The sequence below is a fragment of the Eleutherodactylus coqui genome, chromosome 2 (assembly GCF_035609145.1).
Source record: "Eleutherodactylus coqui strain aEleCoq1 chromosome 2, aEleCoq1.hap1, whole genome shotgun sequence".
Taxonomy (NCBI): Eukaryota; Metazoa; Chordata; class Amphibia; order Anura; family Eleutherodactylidae; genus Eleutherodactylus; species Eleutherodactylus coqui.
In genome coordinates this window covers 179,293,713-179,310,476 of record NC_089838.1, presented here as the reverse complement: position 1 = coordinate 179,310,476, position 16,764 = coordinate 179,293,713, and the positions used below count along the sequence as shown (strand labels likewise).

General features: G+C 43.3%; 1 protein-coding gene across 1 annotated transcript in view; it reads left to right on the top strand.

The window, feature by feature from the left end:
- HGF (hepatocyte growth factor) overlaps positions 1 to 16,764 on the top strand; it is a 169,272-nt gene that overhangs the window by 7,272 nt on the left and 145,236 nt on the right. The window lies entirely within an intron of this gene.

The following is a 16,764-nucleotide window of genomic DNA, read 5'->3' as shown; positions in this document are numbered from 1 at the left end:
CAGCATATCTTTAAAGGAATTCTGTCACTAGGTTCATGCTGTCCAAACCATGAATCATGTTACTCGTGGTTTGGACAGCAGGAACCTGGTGACAGAATCCCTTTAACCCCTTAACGACCAGCCCATAGTGTTTTTACGTCCTGACCAAGTGGGCTTTATTCTCTGAGGACATAAAAACATGCGTCCTGCAGAGAATAAAGCCCCATGGGCTATGGACGTGACAGCTCCATGCTGTCGGTGCCCCCAGGTAGCCGACAGCATGGAGCTGTCATCCTGGGCTGTGGGGACCCCCCCCCCCCCGGCATTGCGATCAGCGCTATCCAATAAAGTGAAAAAAAGTTAAAGATTTAGCTGCCCTGATGGATCGAATCCATCAGGGCAGCTGAAATTACTCACCTGGCTTCCCCGATGTCTGCCGCAGGTAAAAAGGTCCTCCGGGACCCAGCGCGGCTCTTCTGCGCATGCGCGCCGGACGAATGACGTCACACGCATGCGCAGAAGAATGGGAACCCCGGGGAGTTTAAAATCTCCTGGTTCCCGGCTCCTGAAGGTAGCCAGCAACCAGGAGATGTCCCCGGGGACCGCGATCGCCGCTATCCAGTGGATAGTGGCGATCGCAAAAAAGTTTTAAAAAAGTAAAAATAAAGTTAATTTCACCTCCCCTCATGGATCGGATCCATGAGGGGAGGTGAAAATACTCACCCCTGGTCCTCAACGGTGTCCCGGTCTTCCGGGACCGGAGTCCCCTTCTGCGCATGCGCGCCCGATGATTGACATCGGATGCGTGCACAGAGGGGCTCGAGCCCCGGGAAATTTAAAATCCCTCTGCTCCTGGCTGCCATGTGTAGCCAGGAGCAGAGAGATGTCACTGCAGAGATGATTACTGTTATCCAATGGATAGCAGTGATCATTTAAAGTAAAAAAAAGTGTAAAAAAGTAATTTTAAAAAAAAGGGTAAAAAAGTTAAAAAAAAGTTTAAAACGCTTACATTTCATCTCCCCTCATGGATCATATCCGTGAGGGAGGATGAAATTACGTACCTAAGGCCCCCGGATTTATCCGCGGACCTTACCACAGCTTCTGCGCACGTGGCCGTCGCCAAAGCGGCAGACGCATGCGCAAAAGCCGTGGATTGCTAGGATAACTTAAAATCTCCCTGCTCTTGGCTACAAAACTTAGCCAAGAGCCTGGAAATTTCACGGGGGGCCGCGGTGAGCGGTTACTGACCACGTGTTCGCCGTTATCCAATGGATAGTGGCGATCACGTAAAAGTTTTTAAAAAAAAGTTAGTTTCATCTCCCCTCACCAATGCGATCGGTGAGATGAGATGAAACTTTTTACCGGAGGCCTCTGTATTTGCACCCCGACGCGATCCTCATCCGTGAACTTACCCGGATTCTGCACATGCGACCGCCGGCAAAATACCGGACACATGCGCAGGAGTTGGGGAGCCCAGGAAACTTAAATTCTCCAACGGTCGCCGAGAGCCTGGAGCATTGACGGGTGGCCTCGTTGAGTGGTCCCCGGTCACGTGAGAAAAAGGTAGCGAATCGATCTACCTTAGGTCGGTCTCACATGACCGGATAGGAATTACGGATTCTGCATGCGTCTGATCCGCGGTATTACGCAGATCAATCGCATTGGATTGCACAATTCCGCTCACATTAGCGGGTCGGAACTGCGTAATCCACTCGCAGAAAAGAGAACGCAGCAGGTTCTATTTTACTATCCGCAGCATAGAGCCTATTGTGCTCCATGGTCATGGATATACCCGCAGCCCATACGCAACTACCTTGTATACGGGCTGCAGGTACCCGTGTCATCGCTAAGCGACGGTGCAGGAAATCCAAACAAAAAAAAATTTGTACTGCGAATGACTGCCTGTGTGAGTAGGCAGTTATGCGCAGTACATTACGCGGCCGTACGCAGGTTCACAGCCAGGTTCACAGATGGGATCTGCTGCGGGCCTTCGCAAGCGGATTCTGCCTACAGCCGTGTGAGCCCGGCGTTATTCAGACCGCTACCAGTAATACGTATTTTACAAGAAGCCCAGGGAACGCTTGCCTTCCTGCAGTTCCAGGAGCACCTTGTTGAGCGTCTTCTGTGTGAGACCGCCGCACCTGATCAAGCTTACAGAGACTCACAGAGCGCCACTTTTTACACCCCATACCCGCTACTGAGGTCAAGAAATGACCCCCAAAAAGCATGAGAGGAGGGGGGATACACGGTTTTATTGCCCCATGGGCCCATTCGAACCAGCCTCCGTAATTACCCCTGTCTTCAGAAATACCACACAGTTCACATTATTACTTTTATCTAAGATTTGCGAACGCCGAAAAGGGTGCGAAGGGGGGGGGAGGATATTTTTAGGGAGTCAATTTTTATTCCGTACAAATAAGCAATGGGGCCTGGAGTTTATTCAGTTGTGCCCTGAAATCCAACAGGTGTTCCCTCCTTTATAGGCCTTGCCATGGGTCCTGTAAGTAAATTAGGGTCACAAGGGGTATGTTTTTGAACACGGGACAAATGGGGATATCCATTTGGGGGTGAATGTCTTCATTCCTATGTACCCTGTACAAAAAGACTGTTTTTAAATTTAAAAAATTGCCAAAAAAATTGAAAATCGTAACTTTTTCCTTCTGCTTTGCTTAGATTCATTCAAATACTGTGGGGTCAAAATACGCAGTACACCCCTAGATAAATTCATTAAGGGGTCTAGTTTTCAAAATGGGGTCATTTAAGGGGGTTCTTTATAGTTTTAGCCGCTCAATGGCTCTATAAGTGGGCAATGGGGCATGGAATTTATTCAGTTGTACCCTGAAATCCAACGGGTATTCCTTTCATTGTAGCCCTAGCCATGTGTCCTGTAAGTCTATTAGGGCCACAATGGGTATGTTTCTGAACACGGGACAAACAGGAGTATTCATTTTGAGGTGCAAGTCTTCATTTATACATGTGCTGTACAAAAAAACCTGTTTTTAAATTGATGCAATAGCCCAAAAAATGAAAATCGTAATTTTTTCTTACTGCTTTGCTTAGATCTATTCAAAAATTGTAGGGTTAAAATACACAGTACACCCCTAGATAAATTCGTTAAGGGGTCTAGTTTTCAAAATGGGGTAATTTGTGGGGGTTCTCTATGGTTTTGGCCGCTCAAGAACTCTACAAGTGGGCAATGGGGCCTAAAAGGACTTCAAGCAAAATCTATGTTCTAAAAGCCACCGATTACTCCTTTCGTTTTGGGCCCCGTTGTGCATGCGGATATAATATTAGGGCCACAATGGGCATGTTTTTGAAAACAGTACAAACAGGGGTATCCATTTTGGGGTGCAAGTCTTCCTTCATATGTGTGCTGTACAAAAAAAGCTGTTTTTAAAATGACAGAATTGCCAAAAAAACGAAAATCCCAATTTTTTCCTTTTGCTTTGCTTGAATTTATTCAAAAGCTGTGGGGTCAAAATACGCAGTACACCCCTAGATAAATTTGTTAAGGAGTCTAGTTTTCAAAATGGGGTCATTTGTGGGGGTTCTCTATGGTTTTGGCCGCTCAAGAACTCTACAAGTGGGCAATGGGGCCTAAAAGGACATCAAGCAAAATCTATAGTCTGAAAGCCACCGATTGCTCCTTTCATTTTGGGCCCCGTTGTGCATGCGGACATAAAACTAGGGCCACAATGGGTATATTTCTGAAAACAGCACAAACAGGTGAATCCATTTTGGGGTGCAAGTCTTCCTTCATATGTGTGCTGTACAAAAAAAGCTGTTTTTAAAATAACAGAATTGCCAAAAAAACGAAAATCCTAATTTTCTCCTTTTGCTTTGCTTGAATTTATTCAAAAACTGTGGGGTCAAAATACACAGTACACCCCTAGATAAATTTGTTAGGGAGTCTAGTTTTTAAAATAGGGTCATTTGTGGGGGTTCTATATGGTTTTGAGCGCTCAAGAACTCTACAAGTGGGCAATGGGGCCTAAAAGGACTTCAAGCAAAATCTATGTTCTGAAGGCCACTGACTACTCCTTTCATTTTGGGCCCTGTTGTGCATCCAGACATAAGATTAGGGCCACAATCGGTATGTCTCTGAACACGGGAGAAACAGGGGTATCCATTTTTGGGTGCAAGTCTTCCTTCATATGTGTGCTGTACAAGAAAAGCTGTTTTTAAAATGACAAAATTGCCAAAAAACGAAAATCACAATTTTTTCCTTTTGCTTGGCTTGAATTAATTCAAAAACTGTGGGGTCAAAATATGCAGTACACCCCTAGATAAATTCCTTAAGGGGTCTAGTTTTTAAAATGGGGTCATTTGTGGGGGTTTTCTATGGTTCTGGGCGCTCAAGAACTCTACATGTGTGCTATGGGACCTAAAAGGACTTCAAGCCAAATTTCTGTTTTGAAAGACACTGACTACTCCTTTCACTTTGGGCCCCTTTGTGGACTCAGATATAACATTAGGGCCAAAACGGGTATATTTCTGAACACGGGAGAAACAGGGGTATCCATTTTGGGGTGTAAATCCTCATTTTCATGTAAACTATAGGAAAAAAATATGTCTTTAAAATGACAGATTTAAAAAATTTGAAATTTTACTTTTTCTCCCCTAAATTAAATTAATTCCTGAAAAACAACTGTGGAGTCAAAATACTCATGACATCCCTCAGTGAATACACTAAGGGGTGTAGTTTTTAAAATGGGGTCATTTGTGGGGGTATCTATTATTCTGACACTCATGAGCCTTTCCAATCTTGGCTTGGTGTAGGAAAACAAAGTGTTCCTCAAAATGCTAAAAAGTAATGTTAAATTTGTATGTCTCCTAAATGGTTAAAAAAAACCGAATGTTTTTCCAATGTGCCCCCAAAATAAAGTAAATGGGTGGAAATATATATCTTAGCAAAACTTTCTATATTATGTTTGCACATATTTAAGATATTGCAGATGGAAATGTGAAAAAATGACGATTTTTTTCAAAATTTTCCCAATTTTGGCGCTTTTAATAAATAAACACAAATTCTATCGGTCTATTTTTTCCGCCTAAAGGAAGTACAACATGTGGCGCAAAAACAATGTCAGAATCGCTAGGATATGCAAAACCTTTCTGGTGTTTTTCCATGTTAAAGTGACACATGTCAGATTTGCAAAATTTGGCCTGGTCATTAAGGCGCAAACAGGCTTGGTCACTAAGGGGTTAATAACAGTTGCACCAGTAGTTATGGCAACGATCACCACTGTAACTTTCATACTATTGCTTTCCTGCAATAAAAGAAATGGTGGAGTTGGCGTAGTGATCCAGAGGGTCCAACAGGGCATTCCGAAGGTTAATAGGTCCTAGGGACCTCGCAATGAGCCCTTATAGGGACAGGGAAGGCACCCTTTGGGGGGAAAACCCTATTCTCCCAGTAAAGGATGCTCTTTAGGGTTAAATTAAATCTGCCTAGCAAAAGTACCCCTGGTGATTGGCTGCTCTAGATAATTTTTGGGTTGGTCAGCCTCTCTTTAAGATAGAATTTATATGACTGGGGAAAACTGGCCATGTGATTCAGATTGAAAACTGTAAGAGTTCCTGTGATTGAAAGAGAGAGTAGGAGGAGGGAGCCGAGCACATGCAGTACACAGGGGAAGGGAAGTGGGGAGTTGGTGGAGAGAAGTGATCAGAGAAGGAAATGCTGGAGAGAGGAGCAGAAGCCAAGGCCTGGCTGAGGAAAGAGCCCAAAGTGGGAGAGGAGTCTATTTGAACCCTGCCAAGAGACACCTGAACCAGGGAAGTCCCTCATGTAAGCAGGAAAGATACCGGACATCGCAACTGTGAGTGTAAGAAGTCCCTGTACATTCAGGAGTTAGTTACCCCTCAAGAAAGTCTGCGCCATACTTCACATCTCGTAAAGGAGTTCAGCCCCCAAATTTAACCCATTTCTAAATTTGCTAGTTTCATCTGGGAGAATAACACCAGAGTCCAGTAAGTGTCCCACTCAGTTTTCCAACATAATCTTATTATACATTGATTGCTGAGAAGTTAATTGTCCTTTTCCATTTCCATGTGTGAATATATTGTAGATTTTACCAGTTGCTTTACCAAGCGTCGCGTGAATTGTACTCATCTTGCCAATCTAAGTAAACTATGTACCTTCTGGTTTACTTTACCACCATCCGTCTTGTCTCCTTATTCCACTAAGGAAATACATTACATTAGGGCACTGGCATCTCGATAAACACCAATTAATTTAACCAGAAACCTCTTTACAATCCCCCCTACAGCTCAAGCTACCCTTATAGGCCGAGTAGCCACCACAGTGACCAGGCAAAAGTTGCTGCGACCCACTTGAAATAACGCCCCATTAACTCCTGTTTGCTGCATTGGTACTTTGAGATGCTCCCTACGCTGTGCTGACTCCTAAAACTTTACTTTAGCGTTTGTTACTAAAGAGAGGAGGAAGACCTCATCTGAATCAATGGGAGCCATGAATGCAGTTACAAGCGGCAGCCGAACATGGGAGGTCAACGTGGAGGCTTCTGCTATGACCTCTGCTATTGCGGCACTGACAGCATACACCCGCACAGCTGATTGGTCTGGGTCCCAAGCGACAGACCTCGGCTGATCAACTATTGATGATGACATATCCTGAGGATTGGTCATCAATAGTATTTCTATGGAAAGCCCCTTTAAGCTAGAAAACGTAGTGTATAAGGCTGAAAAAAAAAACATGTCCATCTAGTTCAGTCTCTTATCCTGCACTGTTGATACAGAGGAAGGAAAAAGGAACAATCATAAAAAAGGCAATTTTCCTAATTTTAGGAGACAAATTCCTTCTGGACCCCAAATCTGGCAATCAGAATAAACTCTCGATCAACAACTCTTCTGAAGTAAGCTAGCGACTATAACGTGTAATATTGTCATACTCAAGAAAGGCGTCGAGGCCCCTCTTGAACTCTTTAAGTGAGCTCCCTACAGAGACTTCCATGGTATTATGTAGAATCACTGAGATACTATATGCCCCAGCATAGAATGGGAATAAATGCACACTGCAACAGTAAGGCACTACAAGTATAACCTATGAATAAATGCATGATGGAAGCAGGGATCCTCTATCCTGGGGCTTAGGTGCGGTCACTCATGTGGGCAGACTTTACCGCAGGGCAAGACTCTTCAGCTTGACAGTATTGGGGATGGGCTTACCTCTGGCACAGCACAATCTCCTGTGTATTGATAATGAAGTGGGGAGACAGAAGTTAAAGCTAAGGTGGGAGCAGTTACAGGAAGAGGATGCGTGCAGAGGAGGAAGAAGGGACCCTGTGCAGCCTGACTGATAAGGAACTGATGCAGCAGATGCCGTTGGAGAAGTGTTGGTGATGCAAAGCAAGGTTCCCCTTTGTGGATGGAGCCCTTGCAATTACACAGGATCCTCCCGTCCAACTCTGCCCCTATCCACTATGCAAAACCTATGCTTTGGGGCCCCCACCTCCCAAATAGTATGATATAGTACTAATGTTTTTCATGTGGCATAGGGCCTTTCAGACCTCTCAGGTAGCAGGGCTCTGGTGCAACTGCTACTTCTGCATCCCCTATATCCAGAGGCGTAACTCGAATCTGCTGGGTCCCAGTGCAAAACCTGGAACTGGGACCTAAACTATAAAGCTTCATTGATAGTATTGGTTTGCAATACGGGAAAGAGAGACTTTATGGGCCCCCTAGGGCTCCTGGGCCCAGGTGCAACCGCACCCTCTGACTCCAATATACTTACGCCCCTGTCTGTATCTACATTCTTCCTGATTTTAAGTGGCCCTGCGCTGCATATTCAGTATGACATCATTTTGTCTAAAAAACATAATATAGTAGCATTCATTACATAGTAAATGCAAAAATATCTTCATGTTATTCCTCATTATAATGTATTGTTTTAGATTTCGAGAGCCTTCATTGTTTGTAACGGCTTGGCGAGCCAATACATTATGTAACAATGGGTTAGAAAAAAAAGAAGATTTATTTTTTCATTGACAATATGCAGCCTACTGTCCTCCTATCCTCATCCGACTTGGTCCTTCTAGCTGAATTGAAACAAGCATTCCAGGAAATGTTTTTTTATCTCTGTCCTGTTTGTAAACTATAACTGGTAAAAGGCAGTGAGAGCAATTCTTGTACCGTTGGCTTTATTGCAGTATTAGCAGGATTATTGCAAGTCATGTGACCTGAACTGTGACTACCCGAATCCAATGGCATCTGCTGCGTGGACTGGAAGTCAGTCTCTCTATGTAAGACTGCAAGCTAGAAGAGTCAGGGCTTCTTCAGACAAACGCATACGCTCGCTGCTATGGAGCATATTTGCGCATGAACCAGTCAAAAGTCTTTTTTTTTAACGTTTAAACTTTACGCCATTTCATGCGAGGAAAAAAAAGCAGAAAGATAGAGCTGGACCTATCTTTTCTAGCACGTATAAAAACTATGTGCGAGAAAGATGGGGAAAGGCCTATTTTTTCTTGTTCATAGGAATATTGTGTGAGAAGCATGCCCATGAAAACGAAACCATTGAAATCAATAGCTTTGCGGGCGTGATTCTCACATCCACAAAATGCTCCAAAAACACAATCATCTGTTTAACCCCTCACATTGAACGTCTCTTAGCGTCTCAAAATGTTGTGTGTGACAGCAGCTTCTAGAAAGCCATAGGAAAACATAATGCCATGCTTACAGAAGTTTACTAAACATTAGTCCAAGAAATGCCTGTGTTCACAGCTGTGGTCTTGAAAGTTTAAGGGCTCCTGTCCACGGGCGAAATTTCACAGTGTTTTCCGCGGCGATAATTCAGGTGCGTGGAACTCAGTGAACGCTTTCCATAGCCTTGCTATGGAAAGCGCTTCTCCCCTGTCCACGAGCGGAGAATCAGTGCGATTTTCTAATTGCCGCGATTCTCCACGGTGAGCCTATCTGTCAGATAGGCTGACAGTGGAGATCCGTCTGCCGGCTCCTGCTCCCGGGCAGCGGCTCCCGCAGTGGAGATTCACCGCAGGATTTTACAACGCCCGTAGACAGGCAGCCTAAAGTAAATGAGTTGCAGATTAAAGAACAGATAGCTAACACACATACGCATTTGTCTGAAACTGAACAGATTTTCTATTGTAAATAATGCCATAACTCTGGGAGCACTGTTATTTTGCATATACTGTATATTACCACAGAGTTTACAGGGATAATTTTGAGAATAAATGGGGAAATTAACTTTTATGGTGACTCTTCTATATCTCCATATGCCTCCAATTACATATGCAAGTTGGAGTTAGTACAATGCCTCTGCAGCACCACCTATCGGAAGGCAGCTTCCATTTATGTCAGTGTCTGACCTTTTAGTTAGACTTGCAACATGAATAAGAATATAAGCCAAAGCAGAATCTTCCCCACTTGCATACCAAATTACCCAGAGGAGCTCTGCAGGGCCTATAAGTCTCTGTGTGCCTATTTGGCACTGTCCACAAGGAGAAGAGCTCCTGCCCCATACAGTTTCATAAGGAGACAGAGTTTCTGCAGGATTTGGTGTGTATCTGACAAAAAATTCATAGAATGCATCATGATATTCCATATACTAAGTTATTACCCTAGGAGCACAGCTTCTGTTTGTGATCTGCCCTGGTATTCTTATTATATTAGTAGGGGTAAAAAATAAGGGCATGCAGCCAATAGTTTGTAAAAGTAAAGTTGGTAGAAAAAACTTTTAGATACAGTGCCTTGCAAACGTATTTACCCCCATGAGGTATGTCCCATCCTAACCTGCAAATAAAATGAATTTTATTTTTCATTTTATGTAATGAATTTGACAAAATAACCAAAATTCTTAGTGTGAAATGAAAAAAGAATTACCTTATCTAAAAACTGGAAAGTTGTGAGTGTATATGTATTCACCACCTTAGCTATGAAACACCTAAGTAACATCTGGTACTACCAGTTAACTTTAGGTGTTACATGATATCAGTAAAAATACACTTGTTCTGAAAGACCCCGAGTCTGCAATGCTAATAACATGTAGACCAAGGAGCTCTCCAAACAGGTCAGTAGCAAATATATAGGTGACTGTTGGGTTATAAGAAAAAAATAGTCCAGACTTTGAATATTCCACAGAGCACTACTGAATACATTCTAACAAAATGTGAAAAATATGGAGCAACTACAAATCTAACAAAAGAAGACTACCGACCAAAACTTACAGATCAAGCAAGGAGGGCATTCATCAGATATTCAACAAAGACGCCAATGATAACTCTGAAGGTGCATCAAAGGTCCAAGTGGAAATGGAAGTATCTGTCCGTAGGATCACTATAAGCCATATAGTCTACAGAGTGGGGCTTTGTAGAAGAATGTCCAGAAGGGTCTCTGGTCTTTTAAGACTAAAAACTGACTTTTGGTCATCATGGAAAGCACCATGTGCTGTGCAAAACCAACACTTTCCTCCGCCCAAAGAACACTATTCCCACAGTTAAGTATGGTGCTGGCAGCAACATGCTGTTGGGATGCTTCTCATCTGCAGGGACTGGAAAACTGGTCAGAATTGAAGGAAGGATGGATGGCAATAAATACAGGGCAATTCTTGAGGAAAACCTGTTTCATTCTGCCAGAGATTTGAGACTGGGATGGAGATTCGCTTTTCAGAAAGACAATGACCCTAAATATACTGCTAAAGATGCACTGGAGGGGTTTAAAAGAAAACATCTCAATGGCTTGTGATGTCCTAGTTAAACTCCAGGCCTCAATCCAATTGAGAATCTATGGCATGACTTGAAGGCCGCTGTACACCAACACAACCCATCCAATTTGAGCAGTTTTGCTTGGAAGAATGAGCAAAAAATCTCAGTGTCTAAATGCGCTAAGCTAATACAGACAAACCCCAAGACTTGCATTTGCTATTGCAGCAAAAGGTGGCTTCACAAAGTATTGACTTTAAGGGCTCAGTCACACGGGCGTTTTTACGTGCGTATATACGCGTGTAAAAACGATCGCAGTACACATGTTCAAAAGCCGTGTGACCATGTCCATTGCCATCCATATGTTCTATCTTTTGTAGGTGCTATTTTTTTTTTTTTACGAACGTTTTTACGCACGTATATACGTGAGTGTGACTGAGCCCTAAGGGTCTGAAAACTTATGAACATTAAAGAGTTTGTCCAGGAATGGTAAAACATGGTCATTGCAGCCTGTGGAAATTCATCCTAGGACTTGAGAATCCATATGCAGACTGGAGAAGGAAGGGAACAGGACAACTGGTGGGTGCCAGGAGCCTAATGGATCATTTACAGGATAATGCAAGTGCAGCAGAGAGGGATGTGACTGTGTTCAGAACACTATAGTGTGAGGCTTGAGCCCCCCCACATGGTCTCACACCCTTTCCCGTCAAGTCTACACATAAATTTTTCCATCCTAGGATGGTTTTCCACCGCCTGTACTTCATTACAAATATACATACGTGCTAATTAATTCCTGGTCTTTAGGGTGCTATTACACAAGTGCTTTGTTGCATTTACCCAAAAACTGCCAGCCTGACTCAGCAATTAGTGCTATTTTATTAGCGTTAATGGCACTATTGTAATAGCACCCGTAGTTTGCTACAAAATAGTCACTATTGTAGTTAAACCGAATCAGTCTATCGTGGTTAGCTCTGATAGGATTGTATAAACCAGTTAGCATCTTCTTCGCTTTTAGCAAAGCTAGGTCTGCACAAGTTTACAACTTCTGGGTGTAAACAATAATGTATTTCATTTACTGACACCATGCTGAAATTTTAGAAAATGAATAGAATTGAAATATAAGATATCTTAGAAAGTTTTAATGATTGAGCTTTATTTACATAAATGCCTAAAACCCCCTCTACATACTTTAGGTGCGCCTTGTAGGGCTATGAGGACTTGCACACTGATGAAAAATAAGACATATTCATGCATGCCAATGTATTGCCTGTCCATAAATCGGATAGCACACGGACATGTGTCCATGAGTTGCCCTATGCGAGTTGCGCTGAAGTGGTCTTAGTTGGAAAGAACCATAAGATTTGTAGCACTTGTGTTTACTTTTGACAAAAGTTTGGCAAGGTTAAAAATAATGCAGATTGTGTCCCATAACTATATGGAGTAAGAAAGGGTGAATTCCAGTTTTGTATTTTTTGGATACATTAAAAAACAGCATCTAATATTTTTATGCAGTTCTCAGTGTTTCAAGATAAATACAGGAAATTGACCAAAGCAAAAGTTATCTGCGGAGCATGCATCATACCGGATGTAAAGATCATGTAGCAGCGAGCCCTGAGCTGTCAGTAAAGTCACTCACTGATTGCTTGTGCTTTTAAGTAAATAGCTGTATATGCCAAAGAAAGAGGAAGTCATTTCCGCGTTGCCAGCAAGAAGGACGTAATAGCAATTGATTTGTAATACATTTCTGGAAAATAAATGTCAAGTCATTGCGGTAGCAAAAAGAAGCTCACTGGAAAAGCAGGCTAATGAATGAATCATTTGGTTTATTGGCGTGTTTATATTGTTACTTGCTCATGATTGCAATGTTTCTGTAATATTCTTTTATTGTTAATCTCTCCCTTCTGGAGGTTTTGATAGTTTCTGTTGCTGGTTTTAAAATCTACTAGTTAACAAATCACACTGTGAAGCCTCGGTCAGACGAGCGTGTTATTTTGCGCGCCTACGTGCGTGAAAATAAAATGTGCAAAATGCGCGTTACCGAAGCTCCGAGCTTTTTTTTATATGTGTGCAAAATAGTGTGTAATGTAATTATGCACAGCTTGCACCTGTACAGAGTGCGGTTATTTCTTTAATGCACAGCACGATCTTTTGGAGGTGCAAGTTTTTAGCCCCTCTAAAAAACGGACATGGGAACGCTTCATAGGAAACCAATGGTTCTAATAGACGCAATTTTTTGCACGCACATAGGTGCCTAAAATAACACGCGCGTCTGATCGAGGCCTGAGTGTAGGAACTTGCCTAATATACCTTGTTAGAGCTTAAACATACAGGCGCATGCGCAAATATGCTCGCCGTAATAGAGCGTATTTGGGCATGCTGCTTTTTTAAAACGCTATTGCGTGTGAGAAAAGAAAAAAGTTGGAAGATAGGGCAAGTCTTATCTTTTCTCGTGCATACTAACATCGTGCGAGAATCACGCTAGTGAAACAAAACCATTGAACCATTGGTTTTGTTTCATCACTTTTTGCGGTCGTAATTTCTGCAAACACGGTCGTGTGTTTAAGCCCTTAGGCCTCGTTCACACGAGCGTGTATTTGTGCGTGTGTATGTGCACCCAAAAGCAAGCGTCTATTAGAACCATTGTTTTTCTATGGTGTGTTCACATGTCCGTGTTTTGTAGGCATGCAAATTTGCACAACTGCAAAAGACAGGACATGCGTGCACCATAGGTCCGTGCTGCACATAAATATTTCCCGTGGGGATTTCCCTCGTCACTGAACACTGTGACAGCACTGTTACAGTGTTCAGCGATGATGGCACTTCCGACAGGGAGTAAAGAATCCCCTGCCACAGCTGTAGCAGAGTATCGCAGTGTTCTCCCATTGCTTTCAATGGGCTGCTGTTGCTGCTGGCCCCATTGAAAGGCAACCCCTGCAGTGATTTTCAGGGAAGGGCTTTAAATATAAGCCCTTCCCTGACAATTATCCCTAATGTGTAAAAAAAAAAAAATATATATATATATACTGAGCTGTCCGCTGCGGTTGGGGCTTGGCGCATCTAACCACTTGGCTCGCCAGCACTGTACTGAAGCCCTGTCAGCAGGCGGGGATTTTAAATCCATGCCTACTGAAAGGGCTGTGTCTGATTAGCTAAATGCTCAGCCAATCACAGGCAGTGAGCAGCCATTTATTGAATTCCATGAATGGCTGAGCGCTGCCTGTGATTGGCTGAGCGCTCAGCCAATCAGGCGCAGCCCTTTCAGTAAGCAGGAATTTTAAATCCTCGCCTGCTGAAAGAGCTTTAGTACAGTTCCAGTGAGCCAAGCGGCAAGACGAGCTGAGCCCTGACAGCGTCAGAGAAGTAAGTATATATATATATATAAACATTTTTTTTTACACAAGCTAGGGATGATTTTCAGGGAAGGGCCCTTCCCTGAAAACCACTGCAGGGGTTGCCGGCATCTCATTGCTTTTAATGGGCACACAGCTTTGTTCACACGCTTTTTTTTGCACTGTGTTTTAAAAATGCTGAATTTTTGTCGTTTTTTTCCTCTCTATTGGTATTCACTGCTATTATTTTCTATTGGGCAAATACAGATCCATATTTACCCAGCGGAAAATAAAACCAATGACAACAAATATGGAAGCAAATACAGATCAAACAATAATAGAATACTGATGACATATGGTTACAATGCTTTTTGTAATACCGTCATATTACAGATGTGTTACAATGCGCTCTTATGAAACTAGCCTTAGGGCCTTCACACAGGTGTCAACATTGTGCAAGACTTGTGCATTGTAAGATAATATGCACAAATATGAACCCCTGTCACTTCCATGCGACACATTAAAGCGCCACTCCTCAGAAAGGATGCAAACATGTCCATTTTAAACCGCAATCACCGACAAAGTATTGCATAGACCATTAGCACCTCTTCAGGCTAATATGACAAGATCCCTATCCCTTACTAACCAGGGAAAATGGGGAACCCCGCCTAAAAGTGGTGTCATAGTTCTGATAAGGTCGGCCCCACGGTCTTCTTCTAGGATCTAGCTATCCCTGATCAGGGAGCTGGAGAGATGCACTAAACACACAGAGCACGATACTGTTCACACACATGCTGAACACAGAACAGGACTATACATAAAGCACATGTCTGGCACTCTGCACAGACCCAACATACGTCGCTGTTCCCACCAACATACAGTGTAACACATACCACATAGAACAGGACTGTACACACCTCATGTCTGGTCACCTACACAGACATACAACACAAGTCACTGTTCACACCAACATACAACAGGTAGTGCATACAACACGGACCTCACCCAGAGCTCACATACAAACCATAGCCAGTCCAAGTGTCCTCACACCAGAGGAATAGAGAGAGTCAGCCACTGTGCTGACATAGGGAGCAGTGTCAGGCATCACCCATCTGACACGCACATAGGACATCAGACATCTGGGGGCCGCACCTGCCCAGGGACAGGGAGAAACCTGTGGGCCGCCTGCACCTGTGTGGTCACCGTACCACACACTACACAATCCACGCACCCGAGAATGCAAGGAGTGGAGGGACAGCAGGGGCCCAGACCGTCTTCAGGGGAGAACACAGAGGGACACTACAGACAAGCATTCACAACACCAGCTCTGAGTGGGATAAACAGTCATACATAAGGCACTAAAATGACCAGCAATTTCTCCCAAGAGTTTGCTGGTATTTATCTGCTGCAGTCCAGGAGGATTGGCTGCTGGAGAATACCACACCCAGCCAGCTCAATTAACCCCTACCTGTGAAGGTGTGCCCAAGTAAGCTTGTAGAACCACAGGTCCCAGATGCACAACCTTCACAGCCCTATTCTTTTGAGTGGCATCATACACATGGGCAATGTTTTCTCTCATGGCACCACGATGGGATGCTATGTAGGAAAAAAAATCGCAGCATGGTCTATCTTGTGTGTGCTCTCACATCGCAGCGGCCAGTGTTATCAATGGGACCGGCGGCAGCATCCCACCATGTGCAAATTGCACACGATGCTAGGTCTCCCATTGAAAACAATAGGAGAAACTCTGCGAGCCTCCGCTATGGGGGACAGCCGTGGCAGAGCTTCCCTGCATTCCCGAATTGATGTGAGGCTGTTTTCACATGAAAATGCCTCGCATTCTCAAGGATTTCACATGGATGGCAAGCGCAGTATGGGGACAGGATTCACGGCCCCAGATCGTCCTCATCCATGTGGAGTTAGCCTTAGAGTATGTCATGCAGTTTTTTCGTCAGTTCTTCATGTGTTTTTTTTAACCAAAGCCAGAAACATAGAAGAAGCACTCATACTTCTGTCTGCTGCATGCACTTCTGACTTTGGCTCAAAAAACTGTGTATCCATCCTTACTATGTTGTGGCGCAGCGACCATCTTCTACTGTAAAATACTGGGGCAACCAGTAAGCAGCCTGCATCACCTGCATGTTTATAAGATAAAAGGCTTTAATGAAGTAAGGGAGTCTCTGGATCGATTCAGATTCTGTCCAACAAGCCCAAGATTTACACAGATGATTTACTTTGGCAAGTGTTGGTCTTGGGATGGGGCTGTGTAATAGGAACCCAAAGGGCTATTGTGCTTTACTTAATGATATTGCTCATTGACTCTAGGGATTGGTAGGGGTTTCAATGGTCACACTATCAGTGATTACATATTAGCAACATGCCAGCAGTGTTAGCATGCCATTACTAATTGAAATCTGTAGAGTAGAAACTGGAAATGTGCATCATAATTTTTACCTACATATACATTAAATATTTTGCATAGTTTAATACATATATTCTCACCGATTGGGAAAAGTAAACCAGCAAATCACAAACTATTTCTATAGTTCCTCTCAGGCATCAGGACCCGGTTGCAACTGCTGTCTCTTTACCTCTTCTTACATTAGGTGCATTGTGCATGGGGATCATATTATGATTGTATTTGAAACACCAGTCCTAATACATTCCCCTCATAATATCCATTATTGCACTTAAAAAAAAAATCAAGAATCTAGAAGATGGAGTTGTCTAAATCGATTAAAACTTTCTGTTTGATTGTAACATTGATATAAGTA